Source organism: Pteropus vampyrus, unplaced genomic scaffold, assembly GCF_000151845.1.
Source record: "Pteropus vampyrus isolate Shadow unplaced genomic scaffold, Pvam_2.0 Scaffold92, whole genome shotgun sequence".
Classification (NCBI taxonomy): domain Eukaryota; kingdom Metazoa; phylum Chordata; class Mammalia; order Chiroptera; family Pteropodidae; genus Pteropus; species Pteropus vampyrus.
In genome coordinates this window covers 1,313,860-1,332,524 of record NW_011888873.1, presented here as the reverse complement: position 1 = coordinate 1,332,524, position 18,665 = coordinate 1,313,860, and the positions used below count along the sequence as shown (strand labels likewise).

The 18,665-nt window shown below is 37.7% G+C and overlaps 1 protein-coding gene across 1 annotated transcript in view; it reads right to left on the bottom strand.

The window, feature by feature from the left end:
* The window catches only part of SORBS2 (sorbin and SH3 domain containing 2), a 326,962-nt gene that overhangs the window by 250,344 nt on the left and 57,953 nt on the right, over positions 1-18,665 (bottom strand). The window lies entirely within an intron of this gene.

Here is an 18,665-nt window from a genome sequence, read left to right as displayed (position 1 = left end):
TTATTTATCTACTTATTTATCTATGTATCTACGTATCTATGTATCTATGTATCTATGTATCTATGTATCTATGTATCTATGTATCTATGTATCTATGTATCTACGTATCTATGTATCTATCTATCATCTATCTATCTATCTATCTATCTATCTATCTATCTATCTATCTATCTATCTATCTATCTATCTATCTATTTATCCTAGTAGCATGCCCATGACAAATAAGTCAACTCCAGTGTGAGAATAATTCTTTATTCATATGCTCTGAAATTCTTACTTCTAACTAAACCCTCTTCTGCCTTGGCTATTACTCTTTTAGAACTCTTTGATGCTTCACCCCTCATAGCAGAATAAGAGCGTAGCTCAGCATGCCATGATCTCAAGGGGCAGGCCTGGGCCTTTGCCTATAAAAATGGAAAACTAGCAGCCTATTATTTCAATTCCGATGAATGTGTTGGAACAATAAAAGGCCTTATTCTATCTGGTCTTCTTCACAGGCGACTGAAAGAAGACAGGCAGAAATGTTGATGGCCAAAAGCACTTAATTTTTATTGAGACTGATAAAGTAAAAAAGAGCAGATCTAGGTTGTCAGAAAACAGAAGACAAGCATATGGTTGTTAAAATTACATGAACAACTGGAGTACAGAAGACAATCTGCTTTCAATGACATAAGGGGTTTTTACATTGCTTTGGATCCATACCTATCTTGGCAGTGACTGCAACTGCGTAAGCCTTCAATTCTTCAGGACTATGTAGATACTAACTTAGACTTGGTCTTTGGTTTGTTATGAAATGAAGCTTGTTCACAGCATAAGTGCAGAGCAGAGGAGAATTTGATTTGAAGATGCCTATGAGACCTTTCTCCTCATCCTGCCTCTCAGGCATGAGTCAACATTTCCTCTTAAAATAAAGAGAGATTCTAAAAGTGGCTTTCATGTGGGTTGTACAATCGGTAATGTCTGAATTGGGAAAAACACACACAACTCTCTAACCATCCAAGTGTCATGGGTTCTCACGGCAATCTTGAGAGATGCTGAGATATTACAGGAAGTTTAAGATTCTGCTCCACTAGTTTATCCCATATGTTGAATCTAACATCTTTATGAAAGAGTTGCTATAGCAAATGACAGAGTATAGCTCTTTGATATCCTGGGATCGTTGGCTTTAGAAAACTTTTGCTCCAAATGATAACTCGGTTCCTGTACATCAGAAAAACGACTTCATGCCTTTGAATCATGAGTGCTATTAAAAAGATTCCCTCTCTTCTTTGAAAAACAGTAGTTAACCTGGGCTGAAAACCACTGAGTTCTGTATATCGTACATTTTGCAAGACACTAATTTTATTATGTGGAGTTGGGATATCCCTTAGAGAATTTGTCAAAAACTGCTCAGACTGAAAAAATGAGCAGCTATTGTTTCATATTTTACCTCCAACATTGCTATTGCTAAACTCAGAATGCCTGCATTTTCTCAGAAATGAAGAAATCTACCTTCGACTACCACGACGATCATGAATTAGTGTTTACAAATTTATTTATAAATAGGTGTTCTTAAAAATGTTCTCTTTTCCCCATTCTTTTTAGGAAATACAATGGTATAATTATAAAGGAAAGGTGAATTTACCAGTGGCCATTTTTTTCTGAAATGGCCTCACCATTCTCAAGAGAAATAAACGAGGAGTTACAAATATGTAATAACTTACAAGTTGTCCTTTATAGGATCTTCATGATCCATGCTTACTTTTATTTTCATTTTTAAAGTGATATCTTGCGGAAGTCTGTAGAGAAAAACTTGGAGTGCATAACTGAGGCCCTTGCATAACAACTGACAACAAACAATATGTTGGGCCAGAAAGCTCTGAGCTGCAAGTAAGGGATGGTTACACAGATTCAAAGACAGGTTTATACTGAAAAATAAAAAATTACAGGAGAGGCTGCATCTGCCAATGAAGAAGCTGCTGCCACATTTCCTGCAGAATTGACTTTGAATAGAGTTTGGTACTATCTGCAGTTTCAGTCATCCACTGGGGGCCTTGGAGTGCTGTATCGTCTATAGATAAGTGGAGAGTAATGTACATGTATGCTATCATTCTGTTAGATTGGAACATAAAATAGGTTAAAAACGAGTGCTTTAGGTCCATTGCCATAAGTTTTTCAATCTCATCATTACCTCTGATTCCAACTGATGTTTGCAGAGGTAGGTAGCATTCTAATTGAGGATTGTATCCACCTTTCATGGCTATAAAGTGAGGATAGTTGCAAAGTTCAAAGCCAACCAAAAAAATGGAGCACATGGTTTAATAAGTACAACTATAGTTATGGGAACAATAGGAAGAAACATTTTAATTTGATCTGTTCTAGAAAACTCAGGTCATCTCGTTGTGTTTTTAATGTCATGTTCCCTGGTTCTGATATTGCTGTAGTTTTCCAGAAATTTCCTTGAATGTCAGAAAGAATCTTGAAAAAAGAAATGGATTTCCACATTTGAGTGGCATTTCAGATTGAATTTTGGGTTATCAGATGGTACATTGTTCCGCTCACAGCTCTTTCAGACATTCCATACAAAGTGCTTCTCAAGTCTGCCCAAGACCCTAAATGAAGAGACAAGTGAACTCAGGTGTCTAGAAGAGTTGAAAGCAGTCTCTCACTAGCACACAATGTCTTTATGTTTTCCCTTTTTGGTTTATTTACATTAATAAAAAAACAAAAAACAAAAAAAACCAGTGCTTTAAATTATTTACCACCAAGCAAAATCACCACTCCAGGAAGTTGTGTTCTGTTGGATCTCTGGGTTCTTTTAGCCCCCTCCTTTTGCCCTTGTCATAGGTCCTTAGGGGATTGTGAGGGTCTCTATACTTTAAATATAAGTGATGAGAGTAAGTTGGTGGAAATAAACTGCCAAATATGCACACTGAATGAATGGTGTGTACATATAAGTATAGAACACTTTCTTCCCGTGAGTGTATATGTGTGGCTCTGGGACTGGCTTTCTATCTGGGTATTATTCTGAACTTGAAGAGCATGGGGAGGGAAATGACACCATGTTTGGAGTTTAGGATAAATAATATCAAACATCACAACCATCCAGAAATGTGGGTGTTACAAGGTTAATTTTATGGATGAAGAAATTGAAGCTAAAAGAAATAAAATCATTTTTCCAAAGTTCATAAGAAGAAGTATATGTCTTTCAAAATATATAATGTAGAACAGAAAATTATGTTACTCTGGTATTCTTTGAGGCATGATCTTGGCTTCTTTTAGTTCATACGTAAGATTCCTACCACACCCCTAATATGCACAGTGGGGTGTGCATGGGATGGCTGCCCACATGGTGACAGACTAAGACAGCTGTATAATTCTTTCTTTCTCATGGGTATAAAAAGCAGAACATAAAAAGAATGTGTTAATGAGAGATATCTCTTGTCCACTTTCTTGGAGAAATATGCAAACTTGATTTTTTTATGTGAGATATAAAATAAGTATAAGAATTTCTTTCTCTATATTATATTTATCAATTCTCAAACACTCTTAGATATACTCGTATGGTATTACCACACCACCATATGAGAAGCAAAAACACAGAGAGTGTGTCAGAACATTCTTTTTTGGTGGAACTGACTCCTATGAACCCTAAACAGGTATAGGAAAAAATGGGAGGAAAATCATTTTTGTATTTTCTAAGGTGAAGGCAAAACTGTGGAGTCTTTTGTTTGTACCTAAGATTTTTTTTTTCATGTTCTCATTGACTTTATTTTCTCTTTCTTCTCTATCTTTTTAAATTGAAGTATAATTGATGTGTCTAAGACTTTTGGTAAAGCTTTTAGTAAATACCAAATAGGTAAAAAAAATAATAAAAACTATCTGTCTATCATCTATCATCTATCTATCTATCATCTATCTATCTATCATCTATCTATCTATCTATCTATCTATCTATCTATCTATCTATCTATCATTATCTATCGTCTATCTTTCTAGAGATAGATGTATTATTCAGATATTATTCTTAGGTTACGTATAGGAGTCAACCATCTGTACTACTGAGGTTTATCTTTACCTAAGAGTTTAAGAAAATAGTTTCTGAAATAAAATACTCAATATATAAATCATCCATTAGAGTCTTTAAAGAAGTAATTATACAGTCTTTAAAGAAGTAATTTGTCTAATGAGTGTGACAAATGCTTTTCTCAAGTGTGAACAATTAGATGTTATGACATAAAGAGGGGAGAAGTTGAGGAAGGCGTGCTGGAGAAAGTAGAAACATGAGCTGAATTTTAACATGAGCAGTAACTGGTCAGCAAGGGTGTGGAAAGATGGAGGACAGAGACAATTCACAGGGAATATAAAAAAGATTAAAGGTAATAAGTTTTTGTTTTGAAGTTAAGCTACAAAATGCAATGGTCCCATTTGAATTGAAATCTCTTAATTGTATATTTATTGAAATAACATTTAATTTCCTTCACCTCATCTTTATTTGGGAGGGCGGCGGGGTTGCTGTCCCCACTCCAAATGCATATCATTATAATGGCAAAGCAGCATACTTGTACCACTGTGAACCTGATCCCTTGGCTACAGCTGACTGCTTTGGAAAGCAGCCACTGTCCCAAGCTAGACAAGAGCACCTTTGCTGTTGTAATTTACATCTGGGATACTAGTTAAGCATTAAGATACGTTTTTTATTTAGTCACGTGAGGTCAATTATGGTCAGGTGTCAAAAGATGACAGGGCACTGTGTTGGTTATTCAGTTTGTAAAGCAAATCATGATGTTTTAATAAAATAAAATGTGTCTATTGTGAATCTAAATTTGGTGCTAAAAGATTCTATTTTCAAACTAATTTTCTTGATGAGAGAGAGAGAGAAAGAGAATTTGCTAGCCTGATTCCAAATGCATTCTTGCCCTTAGGTGCCATGAAAACTCTCCCGTGGCATCAAAATGTTTTCTACTCATTTCAAAATACATAGCACTAGTGTGTTTTTCATATTTAAAATTAAAGCACTGTATATGCACACATTTTTATGAAGATATCATAAGAACTGTAATCTCTGTGTATATTTATGTACACATTTAAATGATGCCATAATAAAAATCATAGACTAATAGTTTACTCACTTCTGCAAAAATCATTGAAGTTATCAGTTTTTCCAAGAATTAACTACTTTATTTGATTCGGGACATAGTTGTTCCTCACAGTACACTCTTACATTCGCTACAGGATTTTAGGAGATAAAATGAAAACTTGTTAGCTATTTTCAGGCTAAAAGGTATGGTGCTCCCTCTCTGAAGGCCTAAAGCTTATGAAGAGTTCATTTAGGCTGTGCACATGGTAAATTTACCTTCATCTACACAACCCAGGTGTGCGATGCGAACAAAGCTTTTGCTTCAATACTTGCTAGACGTGCAAATTCATCTATTTGGGAGCCATCTTTCTGTTTGTATCAACGTTTATGAAGTGTACCTCAGGACACACAAAACAAACATAAGCACTTTACGCAGAAAGCACTAGGTTTTATTAATCACTTCAAATCTCTGGAGGAAAACGTCATTTCATTAGGAGACTTCTTGGCTGCTAATCAAGGGCTTTTCATTTCCTTAAGCACATTGATCTGGTAACAACTTTCCTTCTCTGAAAAACAAATCATTTGGAAAAGCACTTTCCTAAAACACACTCAGAGAGGTCTGTTTGTCTTTGGTAAATATAAACACTGAAGAATCATCAGGAATCAAAGCAGAATAAGAGCCAAGTGTCACTACCCTGATCAGATGTTGGTATTCACACTAAATCCTTCACAGGTCTCATTGCTGACCAAAGGGTTCCTTCACCACCTCAGTCCTACCTATGACATTTGCTGTGGTCATTTACATCTGGGACACCAGTTTAGCATTATGGCGCCATTCTCTTTTAGTGGTTTGAAGTAAACTACGATTGGTTGTCGAAAGATAAGGTATTGCCTTGGTTGTCGGGCTTGTGGGATGATCACTACTTTCTAACGAAAAAAATGCCTTTATGATTCTCAGTACACAATAACCATAAGCCAAATATAAATCTACATTGTAGATTACAACACTACATTCCAACCTGAATTTAGCTATTTATTAAAAAGTATAATATTTGAACAAATAAACCCCAAGGTACAAATCAGTACATTTCTTACATTCCTTTCTGTTGTCCATTTAGTCCAAAGTCCAATTTATATCATACATCTTAGCTAGCATTGGTTTATTTTATTGTCTGAAAGATTTCTCCTGTCTTTATAAAACACACTATTGCTCTTAATAGTATTTACTTTAGTCAACCCCCCCACCCTCCAAAAAAAAAAAAAAACCTGAAGAAATTAAACTCATTCTGCAAATGGACTATGGCTTTTTTAGGATTCCTTAGAGTAGAAAACAAATGCTTTCGGTGGCCATTTTTCCCCATGGGAATCAAAAATGTAAATATTTCATCAGAGCACATCTTCTCCTTTTAATGGCTCTGCTCCATGTCTGCCCCTCCCATCTCATCTCTTAATCCACTACCCTCATGTCCCACACTTTCCAAACTCCGTGTATTTCCTCCGAGCACTGGCCTACTTTGTAGCTCCTACCTTTACAGACCTTGCTTCCTTGCTGGGAATGCCTGTTCCTTCTCTGCAAGATCACTCTGTGGTAGCCTCTTCCTCAAAGCATTTTCTGATCTCCTTCATTGCTGTGAAATTGGCCATTCCTTATTGTCCGAGCCCCACTATTTCCTGCACATACTTGTATTCTGGACCCTATGACACATGGCTCTTGCAGGTTCACATACCAATCCTCTCTAGTAGACTGTAAGCTTCCTGAGGCCAGAGACCATTTATAAGTCATGTTGGTATTTTCAGGGCCTGGCACATTATAGGTGATCAATAAAAGATGGCAGAGAAGTGAAAAGATACAGTGGAGGGGATAAGGATGTAAAGGAAAAAGGAGTGTGGATAATAAACAAAACCTAAGGTATCAGTGGCTGTTATTTCTAAGAATAGGTGCTTGGAAATAACGAACAGTCCAGTAAAGACACAAATCCTACGAATCATTTAGAGAGATGAATGGTGGGTAAAGACGACATACAGTCTTTACGATTTTAACCATGTGCTAAAGATTCTTCCACAATTTACTAACTTTTTAAACCTAACTCTGGAGGTTGTTTGAAGATGGTCCATAAATAAAAGTCCACTGGTAATTGTGTAAGCAGTGCAAATTCTGAGAAACTTCACTGGAGGTGAAACGTAATTACACAAAAATGTAATGAGCAAATGAGAACTGAAAAGAGCAAGAGAAAGGAGATCTACTCATTAACTCAGGAAATAGTCGTTGAGTTCCTATAAATCACCAGCCCCATGTGAGGTACTGGATAAACAAGACGGATATTGTTCCTTATCTCGAGAAGTTTGCATTCCAGCTCAGAGAAAGACAGACAAGTAAACAAACAAGTTAACAAATTCGTAGTCAATAATTTCAGATAATGAGGAGTATCATGAAGATAATAAACAGTGCCATGCGATAAGAGCATAACTGAAGCCTGGTTAGAAAAGGCCATTTAAGCTGAGGCCTCAGTCAATGGAAGAGCCATGAGAACATATGGGAGAAGAATGTTCCAGGCAGATGGGATGCGTCTGGTCCTTGGGATCAGAGGGAGTTTAGAGTGCTCGAGAAACCAAGAGAAAGCTTGTGTGGACAGAGCATAGAGTGGGAGGAAAACAGTGATTCATGTAATGGAGAAATAGAAGGTAGCTAATGCAGCCCCTTTGAGGTTGTGGAGATGAATCTGGATTTTATTATTGCAGGATTTTAATTAAATAAGTGAAAAGAGATCTGATTTATATTGTATAAAGAATACTCTGCCTGTTGTATAGATTCTTGATAATAGGGGAGCAATGGAAGCAGGGCAATGACAGCAAGAGTCAAGATGAGAGATGACAGTGGGTTGAGCAGGATGGTGGTAGAAGGAGTGGAGAAAGTTGAAACCACAGGGATTAATTGAGTAGAGAGTATGGAGAGAAACATAAATTCCAGAAATATACAATGGAATAGAAAACAGTGTACATCTGTGTGTGTGTGTGTGTGTGTGTGTGTGTGTGAGAGAGAGAGAGAGAGAGAGAGAGAGAGAGAGAGAGAGAGAGAGAGGAATACGATTAAATGTTTTTGCAACATGGAGACGCAGTAGTAGTTGGGCAGTGACTGCATATTAGGATATTAGGTCTGGAGAGGCCAGATTATGCTGAGCCTTGAGCCTCATAGGCCGTGGTACAGAGTTTAAGTTATTTGAAAAACAATGAAAAATGGACACTGACAGGTTTTCGGCAGAAGACTGACACAATAAATTTGACTTTGAGCAAACTTTGCATTTCAATGACTACAGTGAGGAGTGAGGACTGGAGGGTCACCATTTCGGTGAGAGTCTTCCAAGATTTTCCTCGCCTAAATATTAAGTTCACCAAGATCCCTGGTATGGCTGAGATCACTGCTTGCCTCACTGTGATTATTTATGGGTAGCTCTTGCCTTCCTTATTTACAAAAGTTCTTTGTGCACTGAGGGGAGTAACTTACGTGATTCATTTTAAAACATTTAACAGGGCCCAAACAATGTCTCACACATAATATGCAAGAAAGCATATTTCTTGAACCAACAATTCATATTACGGGATCATTTTTTTCCCTGGAGTGCGGCTTGTGGACTCTGCCTCTTCTTCCTTCTGTCCTTTGTTCCCAGGTCCCCCTCGCATTTTCCCTACACTGAGGGCGTTGGTGGGAGGTGTCTCTCCTTCTCACATATACTTGCTACCCCTGGACAGGTGATTAAGCCTGGATGTCATTACAACTGGGTAGCTGGTAAATTTGTCTTTCATTCCCACCTACACTTTCGGAGCCCTTTGGACTCTTGCAGTTCACCTGGCTCGGTGGTCTAGTACCATCCTCTCTATACCCTCTCATCCTTGCCAGTGCAAAGCCTTGCACGCCAGGCCAGTGGTGAGATGGGGTAGGGAGAGAGTGGTGAAAAGCTCTGAAATAGCTTAAATGATCTGCTATTCTAATGTGTTCAATGCTGATTACACTAAATGCATGGTCCCTCCACATGGCATTTACAAATTTACAAGAGGAGAAGCAATGGGCTAGATTAAGAGTGATGGGAATTTGCCATCTTTCAGTAATGTGTATAATCTGAATAACAATGAACCTTTGTCCAGTGCTTATATATGCCAAGCAATGTGTTGGCTACTCAGGAGATAAAAATAACATGTAGTCCTATAAGGATACTTTAATTCATTCAAGGAGCCGGATAAGTGAACAATTGTAATATTGTTCAAATCTCTATGCTCATTTCATTATGAAATTTATTGCTATTGGCAACCCACCATTCTAGCAGCTTTAACTCACAATCTAAAGAACAGATATTAAATGTACTTCTTTCTTATCCATTTGGGATTAAGTTATGTCACACATTAGTTTACAAATACTAGTGCTATTGCATAAAATTAGTGTATTTATTCCATTTTCAGGTTTCTTATTTTACCAGGCTTCTTAAATTCGTTTATCATCCCTTTTCTTCGTTAGGATTGAAATTCCAATCAGTTTTAATGGTATTTTCATGATTTTAAGCAGAAGAGGATCCCACAGGAAATGTGATTGGAGTTGGCACCTGGGTTGGAGATTCGTGTCACCTCTAAAGAGAAAGATCAGCTTGTCAATTTCCACATTTGTATTAACCTATCAGATATTATGACTGTGAGTTAAATGTGACCTCTTCATTCTAGCATTTTTATTTTCTCTCCATTTTGGTGTTGTTTAGATAGGTCTATATGCAGCAATATTGGGTTCTTTGCTTAATTTTTCAGCTGTGAAATAAAGCATAAGAAGACCAAGGTCTATCCTGAAACACAGATTATCATTTACTTAAACAACCACACGCTTCACATGTTTTCTATCCTATTTATTTTGTTCCACAAGATAAGGCGAGGTATGCAATGGCTAACACTTGCGTTATAGTTAATTTTAACCCCCATATCAATAAGCAGATGCCTTTTCAAGTTATAAAAGCATGCCATTATTATTATCAACTGGAGAGAATGAAGTCATTGTTCTCATAATACCATAAAAAGCCAGAAGGGCAAAAACATACCTCGGGGGGGAAAAAAATCTCATGCAACCAACAAAATACCTGTGAGGCAAAGAACATTTGAAGATTTGAAATCATCACCCCTAACTATCACTAGATTTGTTTCATCAAATTAGGTTCTAAGGATTTGGGAAGTGGGGGCAGGCAAGGAATTATTTAACAATTTACCAGAAGAAAGTAACTTGTTGGGAGCAAATAAACTATCCTGTAGAAAGTGGGTTGTAGGTAACAAGAATGGGAAGTAAAGATTAATAGAAGTTGGCACACCGCAGCAGAAGTTAAAGTGGTCGCTTTAGGATAAATCTTCACTTTGCCCTGACCAGCCCGTATTCTTGCAATCTTCTTATCTCCCCAAACGCTTGCTTAGTTTAGGCATTACCTCGGGCATCTTTCTGTTCTCCGGCATTTTCCTGTCTTTGATGTGGCTGCCAAGGTGGAATAATTTAGAGTTGCCTTTAATACTAAAAGAGAGTAATTCGTGTAAGTTTAATTATCAACCTCCAACTCAGTTGATTGCAAAGTGAGAAACCAGTAACAGTACCCTGTTTGTTCCCCTGAACAGGAACGAGAGTGGGCAACAGCCCCACAGGATCCACCGTGTATGTTGCTTCTTCCCTGCAGTCCTTCAGCGTGTCCCTGGCACTCCCACCTTCACCAAGACCCACTAATTAGCTTAACTCTGTTGGAAATAATCCTCTTTGCTGAAGTGCCATATACAAATCTGGGACCTTAACTATTTCCTGTCTCCCCTGAGGCCCAATAAAATATAAAACCGAGGGATTTAGGATATATGTATATACACATATATATACATACTTTGAGGGGTATTACATTCTGTACATTATGAAGTGGGAACATTGAGTTTCACAGCATCTTTTCCAAGAGCATCCTTACTAAAGGAATTATTCACTCACTCAGGAAATTTTTCAGTGTTCCTCTCCCTTAACTCCTAGGAGCTTCCTACCACTTGAAACACTTCATATTTTCCTCTAGTCTTCTCTAATGTAACCTCTGGTTCTAGTTTCTAAGAACCCTAGTTTAGCCATAGCGACAATGGTTTTAAAGTCTGTCCCCAAATTTTATCAGATACCCTAATGCAAAAATTCTAGATCTTTCTCGATAAACAAAACTTTTTGTTTCTCTTGTGCACAGCGCTGAGATTTTTATTTGGCACTGAAGTACAAACTGTCCACAGACTGGTTTCAGATGACATGATTTAACCAGGCTTTTTGCCATGTGTCTTCTTGAACTCTCACCCAGGAAATGCAGATCACGATTAGTACGAATTGCCAAGGGAAATTCCAGAAGGCTTAGGAATCTTCAAAAATGTAGTCATATTTGAGAGGGTTTTCATGTTTTCCAATCCCTGCCCTGGTTTCTATAGTTACCAGCTAGTTGGCATTGTAAAATATTGGTAACTGTTACCGACGGTGGCTGGGGGAAGCTGGTTTTGAGTGAATACCAGTTTTAAGAGGAAATAGGCCAATGTTCTCAGACTCACAGCAAAGCAAGTGCAAGGTTAATCAGTGAGTCAAAAAAAAGGTGGTTGTTCTAAATTAAAATTTATTTTGTTTCTAATTCAGTTAATCCAGCTGTTAGTAACATCACTTAAGATACATTATCTTATGTTGGAAATGAGTTTGAGTTAACTACAATGCACATTCAATTTTATAAAGGCCATGAACCTGATTCATGGGTATTATTTTTTCTTCCATTTTCACTCATAGTAGAGGTAATAACAGATTCAATTAGCTTGCTTTATATAAATTGAGACTGCTATGTATTAATACATTTTGTTCAAATCATTTTTAAAAACTTTTTCTAGATGAGACAGTTTTTTTTCTTATTTTCCCTTTTTTCCCCACCTTGAAATTCTTCATTTCAACTTGCATAAGAAATAATATTTTATTACAAATATATTTCTTTCCCATCTTGATGGTTGCCTAGAAACCTCAGTAAAAGACAGATTCCTGCCACATCTGAATTTATTTTATAACCAGTGCTACTATCCACTGAATTGACAGCTTTAATAAATGTATATTTCTTAATCTGAATTATTTATCTCAGCTAGTTGTTTATTTCAACTGCAGAATTTCGGAATTTGCAGAATGAAGGCAGAACTCAGAGTTCTGAAAAAATAATACCGGCAGTGCTCTAATGAGAAGAGATCTCATTTAGGTGCAATGCAATGTATACAAAAATATTGATGTTTATTTTAAAGATCAAAATAGTACTTACTATCAGCAAAATGTTAAAAGATTTTTGTTAACTAATCCAGACTCTGAATGATGTCAAAATGATCCCTATTCACCTGATAAGGCACATAGGCACAAGTAGAACTAAAAATATGACAGGGTCAGAGGGAACTTTACATTATGACTGTAAGATTTGTATTTGTAGATCTTTCATTTCCTCTAGAAACAATCTAGTAGGTGAGAATCTCAGTCCAAGAAGTTAGGTGAGAAGGAATGGTCACATTTCTCTTTTGTTCAAGTCAACTTAAATTTGATTTCAACCATTGGACGGGCAAGAATTAAAACTAGTCATTACTAGAGCTTTTTTCTTGAGCACCATCACTGTCACCCAAAGGTATCTTTCTAGGTCTAGAAATATTGAGAGAAGCCTCAGTCATGAGTACAAACACTATCCATTATCTAGCCTCTCTATTACCTTCAGTTCTGGGGACTCTAGTGCTTGTTGCCATACTTGGCTCTGAAAGTCCCTGGTGAAGCTAGGGTATCTGTGATTTTTGAGGAGACATCCTCTCTGGGGGCAACCAACTCTCTGAGGTCCCACCAATACCACAGGCTACTCACAAGGCAAATACCATCCTCTCTATCTCATCTAGTAGGAAATCTCTCCCTCTGGAGTAAGCCTTCAAATGTCAAGCCCTTTCTCTTCTCCCTTCAAGTCAGTTAATTTAAGACCCTACAAAAGATAAGAAATGCCTCTAAAGTTTAACAAAAAGTCAGAGGAATGGAGTAGAGTAGAGCAGTATAGAGAAGTAGAGTAGAAATAGAAACTTTCTACTTTCTACAGAGCAAAGCCTTTAAAATCTCAGGAAAAAGGGATTCACATTTGGATGAGGGGCATGAAGGAAAAAAAAAATAGAGAGAACACAGATGTTAACATTTCAATAAATTATTTCACTACTATTTAAGATCTTGACTGTTGGCTAAGAGCCATCTTTTCTGTACCATCACCTTTTGTAATTTTTTTATGTGACTCCTTTCTATAAAGCCTGCTTAGTGGAAGATAAAAAGCTAAAGATCTGTGGCAAAATTTAGTGGCTAGGAAATTGTCTCCATAACCAGGAGGATGTCACACTGTGTCAGATAACAACCAAAAGGTATTGCTTTTGAACCAGTACAGAAAAATCTCTTGTCTTGGGTAGTGGTTGGAAAATTTGTCAGGCATAAATCTGATGTTCATTCAAGACAGGTCAGAATGTTCTGCTATATAAGTACAAAGTAATAAAGACAAACAAAATCCTCTGGGGTAAAATCTAGAGGAGAAACAATGCTGATTTTATGGAGCATGAAACAAATATACACAGTCACAGCAAAGATCTGAGTGCTCAGACTGTGGAGAAAAAATTTGCCTTTGGTGGTGAAAGAGTAAAAACAAATGGACAAGCGTGCTGGGGAAGGATGCGTACCATATCAAAGAGACATGGACCATAAAAGGCAGGTAGATAGTTTCTATTTTAAACAGAAAACCCTAAGAACAGAGATGGCATAAATAATTCATAGAAAATGTTGTTTTTCTAATATTTCTGATTTACTGAAGAACTGCACTGGGACATGCTTTCATTTAGGGTATTCATTCAATTGATAGAGAAACCCAAACAACTGTAACAAATTAAGGGCTTATTTTTTTCTATCAGACATAGTAGATAGGCAAATCCAGACCTATATGAAGGATCCACTATATTCTTGTTAGGTAACTAACAAGTCAGACATGAGAGACAGGGGAACAAAGGAATAGGTGCCCAGCCTAGAGACTGCCCAAAGAACGCCCCAATGGTAGTAGAATTCTGGGTATGCACATGTGCCCTAGGCGAAGTTATTGCCTAGTGTCAATCAGGTGTCAGTCAGGATGACTTCACTTGCCAATCACCCAGAAATGCCTTTGGAACCACCCATCACGGCCCAAATATAAGGCAGACATTCCTGCTTATGGCTCCTTTTTGCCCTTCTGGGCTCCTTTCCCTTTTTGCCGTTTTGGGTTCTTTCTCTTTTTGGTGGCCTTTCTGTCCTTTTGTAACCATTTTGGCTCCTTTGTGTTGGTTACAGCACTGGGACCCAGTGCCTCTTTGGGGCATTCTTTGTCTTTCTCAGATATATTTTTAATAAAACTATTAAATCTCAAAGACCTGTGATTCTTCACTGCGTCATTTGAGGAAGAACCGAGGAAAAATGCACCGTCGTTATCCCTCTCCCTCCCCACTACCATTGGGGTGACACCGAACTCTGGTCGGCCCCAACGGTGACATTCTCACTGTTCCAATCTCCTTCTGTCTTTGTGATTTACCGTCCTTAATGTACGGCCTCATATTTGGCTCATAAAGGGTGGCCACTACAACCTCGGCTATCACATTCGTGTTCCAGTCAAGGAGAAAGAGGGAAGCACAGTGAGGCACAGACCAATGTTTCCTGAGCCCACTGACTGTCACTCACATTTCTGGACCCAAACCGACTTCAATAGATGCTGGGAAATGTAGTTTTCACTTGGGCACATTGTTACTTCAGATGTAACTGGGGTTCTCTTAGTAAGAAAGGAGATTGGCTGCTGTGTAGACAACTTGGAATGCCTGCCCTAGTCACTAGGCAGACGATTGATTGTCTCATGGACAGATCTATGAACTTGGAAATTGGGCCTCATTTCCACTTTCGACTTTGCACAGTTAGCAAATTTCCCAAGTGCAACATGAGGAAGATTCCTTTTCCAGTTCTGAGAGAATATGTTTCTTTGAGGAATTACTTAAATGTGTCAGTGATTTTATCTTTTATTTTCTTCAAATAAAAGATAGCCATAAAACATAAACCCCTCTGACCCTTTACGTTTATAAGACTCTGGGGAATAAGAAGTTGAAAAATCTTACTGAGAGAGTAAGATTTAAATGAACCATATTGTATATTAAAAATAAAATAATCATAAGACCAGCCACTACAATAATTTACACAAAACAGTACATTTTTAAACTTGTTGGGCCATTGTATGCTTTAATTGCCTGCCTTTATCTGCCTTTTATATGAGGAAATATATATCGTCATTATGTAGTGCCCACAGGTTGAGATCTAATGCAAATGGACATCAATGAAAAGTTAGATTCACTGCTTGGGAGAATTGCAAGATGAGTGCTATCTTCAGGAGATGAAAAATACCCACAGTTTAGCACATCACTGCCTGCCCCCAGGGCTCTCACAGAAAGTCCTTTACTCTCCGTTTCCTGCCTCTCTTCTTTTCATGACCCACTATGAGCTTCCTAAGTCTTTATCTCAACAAAGGAGACTCATTTGAAATAACTGGAAGCCACAACCACTTTTTTAGTGTTATGTTTCAAACTGTTTGTCTGATCTCATTCGAACTTTGATCACAATAACTATGTCTCTAATGAGACCGAACTGTTAGCAGCATCAGAAAACCCTGCCCAGCAAGTTTCTGAGGTCAGCATAGTTAGACAGATGCTGCACTGATAACTCAGGGGTAACCACACCCGGCCCCTGCTTTGCTTTGTCAGGTACCTTCTGCTGTGAATTATCGCCACCTTTCAAAGGTTTTGGATCACGATTGTTGCCAGGCGAATCCTGGGACTAGGTCTTTTGGGAAAGTTTTAAGAATCCACTCTGGTGAGGTGATGCTATTGGCTGAAATAAGTACACTGTTGTCCTTTTTGTAGAACCAGTGTTAATAGAAGATTTGTTTTTCTAAATAACTCAATGAACATTAAGGAAAGAAACCTCATTCATTTATTTAAACTTCCCAAGCACCTGTTATGCCTCCATCACTGTGTTAGGGTTTGAGGAAACAAGGTTAAGGGACGTTGGTTGTTCTCTTTAGATTATTTGTATATGCATAACGACGATTACTAGTCCCTCAAGTACATTTTAGGAACTCAAAGGAAATAATTTCCCAAATAGAAAGTTAATGCACCAAACCAAAACCACAATGAGATATCACCTCACACCTGTTATAATGGCTATCATAAAAAGACAACAGATAACAAATGTTGGGAAGGATGTGGAGAAAAGGGAACTCTGGTACGCTGTTGGTGAGAATGTAAATTAGTGTAGCCACTGTTGAAAAGGGTATGGAGGCTCCTCAAAATTTAAAAATAGAACTACCATACAGTCTAACAATCCCATTTCTGGGTACATATCCAAAGGAAATGAAGACAGAAGAGATGTCTGCACTCCTATGTTCATTGCAGTATCCATCAATGGATGAATGGAAAAAAAGGTGTTCACACACACACACACACACACACACACACACACACACACAAATATTATTCAATCATGAGGAAGAAGGACATCCTGCTGTTTGCAACAACATGAATGGACCTTGAGAGCATTATACTAAGTGAGATAAGTCAAAGATAAATGCTATATGATTTCATTTATATGTAGAATATGAAAAAGCCAAACTGTAGAAACAGAGAATAGAATGGTGGCTACCAGGGCCTGGGGATTGGGAGAAATGGAGAGATGTCATTTAAGAATACAAACTTCCAGTTATAAGATGGATAAATACTGGGGATCTAATGTATAGCATGATGATTATAGCTAATAATACTGTATTATATCATTGAAACCTGCTAAAATACTGTATCTTAAAAGTTCCACCACAAAAAAAGAAATGATAAGTATGTCATGTGATGGAGGCATTAGCTAACATTAAGGTAGTGATTATTTTGCAGTATATAAATGTATCCCGTCAACAAAATACAAAGCAGAATAATATAGATTTTATAAATGAAAATGAGAAGAGAATTTAAGTAACTGTTCAAGTTCCTACAGAAACATGGCTTCCCCTTTACTTATTTAATAGGCTCAACAAAGCAATCAAGCCCTGCTAATGCTATAAATACTGGAGACTAAAACTGATACTCAGAAGGAAAATAGAACTGTGGACACTGGAAATGTTCTCATTCTTAGGACCTGTGGGCAGTGGTCTCCCCCTGAAAAAGGTTCTGAATCTTTCATCCTTTACTACTGGGAATAGTGGTTATGATGGTGATTGCTAGGTGGGCAGGTGCTCCTGGGTTAAAGAAGTCCTCTGCTTTTCACACCTGAAGGCTGTCTTGGCGTTAATGGCTACATTCCATAGGACTGCAGTCAGGTTCTGGGGATTATGAAGATTTTTTCACCAGAGTCACCCTGGTTTAAAAGTACACCTGTCCCCCCAATGTTATGTCAGCTTTCTGAATCTGATTTTATAATCTCTTTGTGCAGGATACCTCGGCAAATGTCAGCTTTCTATAGCTGATGACAGTACCTGGTTTCTGTGCATATGTGACTTTCTCATAGACTTTGCTTTGGGAAACATTAAAATTAGCATAGGTTTCCTTTTAAACCTTTTATCTAAAAAGTATAATAGACTTAAAAATGATCAAGTTAGTATCTTGCTTCATTTTCATATTCTGTTGGTATTCTTTATGAGAACTTTCTGATTTGATTTATATTGGGAATAAATGTGAGGGAAAGAAGAGAAATCCAATGATTCCTTCTACAAGCAGCTCTTATCAAATGCAGTTAATTTGGGAAACTGGTGCATGGAGTATAGTACTGGAGATCTAACCCAGGCTCTATCTGTTACTAGAACTGTGACCCTGGGCAAATCACATAAATAGCCTTGGCCTCCATTTTCCTTCATCTGTTCAAACAGGATAATAATATCTCCTTTGTAGAGCTGTGAGAGTTTCACAAGATGTGAATGTAAACGGGTATGCTTGGAATGCACTAAATATCAATAAATGACCAATGATGATGACAATGAAGAGTGATAACAATAAATAAAAACATGCCACCAGCTTTCAAGGGAAATATTTTCATTCTGTTTTAAATTATTCAGATGCTCAGAAAAATGCAACAGGAAGTTATTCATCTTTCGCTTAAATTTGTCTATGGAGACAGAGCCTAAATTCAAGATTATTTGTGGATTAATTTCAGGAAGAGGGTGGGAGGGGCAGAGAGCGGAGAGGGAAGAGGGGAATAGAAGGGGCTGTGGAGAGAAGGGGCTGTGGAGAGGAGAAAGGAACTTTTCTGCCTCACTCTTACATTTCCATCTTGCTCCCTTGCTGGGAAGTGCTGGGAAGGGAGAGAGAGAGCTCTCTCTACTACATAATTGCTTCTTTTCAGGAAGATAGCGGCTGATCAGACCGATCATACCTTCGTATTCATTGGTTATCTCTAATGATGGGAGTTACTGTGGTAAGAATTACTGGTAGGTCTGATGATAAATTCATGGTAGGTAAGCTTGATACATCTGTTTTATTCACCAATGTATGCTTAGTGCTTAGCATTCGTGTCTGG